General features: G+C 39.5%; 1 long non-coding RNA gene across 1 annotated transcript; it reads right to left on the bottom strand.

Annotated features, from left to right (window-relative positions):
* Window positions 1-530: 530 nt before the first annotated feature.
* LOC145350519 (uncharacterized) lies at window positions 531-3640 on the bottom strand. The gene is made up of 3 exons (XR_013888217.1): window positions 3552-3640; window positions 3386-3449; window positions 531-1270 (listed from the first exon to the last, which is right to left on the bottom strand). It is a non-coding gene; the product is annotated as an uncharacterized LOC145350519 (long non-coding RNA).
* Between the last annotated feature and the right edge of the window lie 387 nt (window positions 3641-4027).

Raw genomic sequence — 4027 nt, 5'->3', positions numbered from 1 at the left:
AAAGGTGCAACGCAAATCCAATTACTTTCTTGGTTGTTGAAATGCTTAACAGAAATATATGGTGTTTCATTCAAAAAGTTTGAGCAGTTGATACTCTTTCGGAATGGTTATTAAACTTCAGTTTACCATCCACCAGCAGAATCTTCTGGTCCCGCCCATGTCCTATCACACATTAAGCTGATCTTTCTCTTCACCCTATCTGTAATTGCAACACTATATTCTGCACCCTCCTTTCCTTCTCCCCGTGTACCCTAAGAACGGTATGTTTTGCCTGTGACACTGTTGGCGAGAGGTGCATTCAACAGTAAACTCCATTGACAATGGCAGGACCAGCAGAACCTGCCAATGGTGGGCCACCTCTGCTACCACAAAGCATACCGCAGGTGACATGGGAAATCCCACTCAGTGTAATGGTAAATAGAGCAGGGCATTGGAAATTATTGGATAGCTCTTTCAAAGAATCTTTCATAGGTATCATGGTGTAAACACCCTCCTTATTTTATGATGAATGATTCAATTCTTTCCCAAAATTTGGTATTAAAAATAAGTATTTAATGACATAAGCAATTCATGCATGCAAAAAATATAATTTACATAGCTCCACAGTATAAAGTAGTTCTAAAGCAGTTACACACTGGCTTTCACTCCAATTCTTTGCTGCACTCTCAACATAAAACAATGTTTATAGTAATAGAAAATACATAAATAGAAAATAACAGCATAAGTATTAAAAATAGATAACAGCATAGAATGGAATTATAACACAGCAAACTTAGCACATTTAACCCATTAAACTCTGGGGCTAATCCCCTGTTGTCTGTTGAAAGTGAGGATTTTGTATTGCCACCATTAGAATTAATACAGGAAACTGATAAAAAGCCAGTGAGGTTTTACAGCCTGAGAAATTAATGCATATCAGAACATAACATCACAGTAACAAGTGAAATGTGATATTCTCATTGGATATACATTAAACATTAAACTATCAGAAAGACAGGACCAGCCTTCATTCTATCACTCAGCTTCCACCAATTATGTTTCCATGGTTACTTCAAATAAAATATAAATACGCGCCAAAATGTGGCAAATGATTTTGATGCTCACGTGAAAATATTTTAAAATGAACGAAAAGACCTAAACATGGCAGTACATTGTGAATGACTCATGGGTCGCAGAAAGCCTGGAAAGGTCTTTGTCTCAAGAGTGCCCCAGCCCTTTGAATATTCTGACATTGACCTTCTCTTCACTGAACTTGAATTTTTCCTAGAGACTGTAGAGAATTCAAAGAAGAATAAAAATTATACTCTGAATTTCTCAGGCTACTGTGTGTCGATATTTCTATCAATAAAACTTGGATTTTGAAAACTTATTAGATTTACATTACAATTCCTCAGAGGATAAATGGCACCACAGTATGACAGAATATTACTATTTTCCCTGTGCAATCACTGAGCCAGAGTAACTCGAAAGGAGAATGGTTTTTAATATCATCAATTGTCAGACACGTGCTTAGTACCTTCCCAATTGAAGCTAACTGCTAGGATTTTATTCTATTTCACTCAACCCTCAAGGAGGCAGTGAAACGGCAGGGACATTTTTCTGGCATCACCCAATAGGATAGCAGCAAAGTAGATGGGAAGGGTTAGTGCTGCATTCTCATCCCTATGGTTTGTCATGAACACCATGTGTCATTCTTTCCCATTGTACTATATGATAATGCAGGTCGGAGGTCAGGCCCAATCTCAACTTCTTCTGTTCACGTCCCTTCCTGCTGCCCACTGCAAGTATCTGATGAAAAGTTTCAGTGCATCTGAAACAGTAGTGATTATGCCCCCATAATTGTGGAAAGTGGGAGCCATGGTAAGCCCCCCCTCTTCCCACGAGTTCAGCTTATTTTAAGTGCTTCAGTTCTAGCCATGGTGGTCAAGCACTTAACTAGGAAGATGAGGTGAGAGGGGATGCAGTTTGGGTAGGATTGGGGAGGCATCCGCAAATTCTGTCTAACAACACTTCTCCCATCAGATTTTTGAGTGGTCCTATCACACGTTAAGCTGATCTTTCTCTTCACCCTATCTGTAATTGCAACACTATATTCTGCACCCTCCTTTCCTTCTCCCCATGTACTCTAAGAATGGTATGTTTTGTCTGTAACACTCGTCAGAAACAATACTTTCCACCATATCCCAATACATGTGACAATAATAAATCAATCAATCAAAGAGCAAAGGTTTATCCTATCATTCCAAAATAATTCCAAGGTTTGGGAAAACACACTGTCGACAGGGTGGTTGAACTGTGCAGATAGGGAGGCAAAAGAGGAGTAGGGCTATAGTGAGTGGGGATTCAATTGTGATAGAAACACAAAGGCATTTCTGTGGCCACAAGAGTGACTCCAGGCTGTTATGTTGCCTCCCTGGTGGTAAAATCCAGGATGTCACAAAGCAGCTGCAGGACACTTTGGCTGGGGCTGGGTGAAGTGCCAGTGGTTGTGGGGCACGTTAGTACCAATGGCACAGGTAAATAAAGGGATGAGGTCCTGAAAGCTGAATACAGGAAGTCAGGTGATAAATTCAGAAGCAGGTCCTCTGAGTGCCAAGCACTAGCAACAGTGGAAAAAGGAGGATTGGTAGGATGAATGCATGGTGACGGATGTGGGGTAGGAGGAGCAACTGGGACAGATTCTGGGGAAGGTGAGTCTTGTACAAATTTGATGGATTATGACTCAATAAGAATGAGTCCAATATCCGTGCAGGGTTGTTTGCTAGTGTTGTTGGGGGGGCTTTAAACTAATATGGCAGAAGGATGGGTAGCTGGGCAGGGAGTTTGAGGAGATAGAAACTGGGTTAGAAACAAAAGGCAGAAGAAATGAAAGCAAAGGAAGAAGACATGGGAATAAAAAGCAAAAAACAAACAGTGGCTCTTTGTTCCTAGAGAAGGTAAAGTGGTAGGAAAACAAAATATGTCTTCATGTATGTGACAGCACAAATAGAGTTAAACTGATATGATCTGATAGCCATTACTGAGATATAATGCAAGGAGATTAAAGGTGGGAAATCAAAATTCAGAATTACTTGATTTTTCGGAAAAACAGGCAGGAAGGAAAAGGTGGTGCAGTAGCTCTGCTTACAACCTGAGGGCACAGTTTCAGTGCAAAGGGATGACTCCTGTTCCTATTTCTTAAGGTCTTATGGTATATTTCAGCTAAAGCAGAGACGCTGTGGCTAACTTGACTGAAATTGATGCTGTAACTGAATACAAAATGGAACATTTCATGGGGCCGATGAAAATCCAGGAAATTCGATAGTGTTTGAATGAATTAACATCTTGCCCAAACCCTCATATCCAACATTATTGTTGCTCAGATTAAATTACATAAAGAACTTACAAAAACCATCTTCACCCAGGGTTCATTTGGACTCAGGCAGACTTTTTTATCTTGGACAGTGACACTGAGGAAAGAATAGAACAAGGGCAATTAGCTCAAATAAGGACTAAAAATCCTTATTGCAAGAAACTGAAGTGTTTAAAGACCTTGTTTTATTAATACTTACATGATCTCTACATTAGGACAGTGGGGACGACTTGGTAAAATTTGAATATCCTGCACGTGCTTTAGATTGATGAACTTCGAAAATGTTTTGACACATTGACACCGCAAGTGCATTCCTGTTCTTCCAATTGATGCAGCTGTGAAATGGACAAATAACAGAACTTTACTCTTTCTAGATTTTTAAAAGTGACTCTCTCTATTTCACATCTATATATAGCTCTGTGTGTTTATATTTGGTAAGAAGTCTCACAACACCAGGTTTAAGTCCAACCAGCTTATGTGATAGTAATCCCACAAGCTTTCAAATAAACTGGTTGGACTTAAATCTGGTGTTGTGAGACTTCTGACTGTGTTTGCCCCAGTTCAACGCCGGCATCTAAATATTATGTCTATATTTGAACAAGTTCAAAACAGTTTTTATACTCTAAATCACAGTCTCTAAATCTCCCCAATCTCTTTAAATAAGCAAATTCGAGA

Source organism: Carcharhinus amblyrhynchos, chromosome 1 (assembly GCF_965287045.1).
Source record: "Carcharhinus amblyrhynchos chromosome 1, sCarAmb.v2.hapA, whole genome shotgun sequence".
NCBI lineage: Eukaryota > Metazoa > Chordata > Chondrichthyes > Carcharhiniformes > Carcharhinidae > Carcharhinus > Carcharhinus amblyrhynchos.
This window is presented reverse-complemented; position numbering and strand designations above follow the sequence as displayed.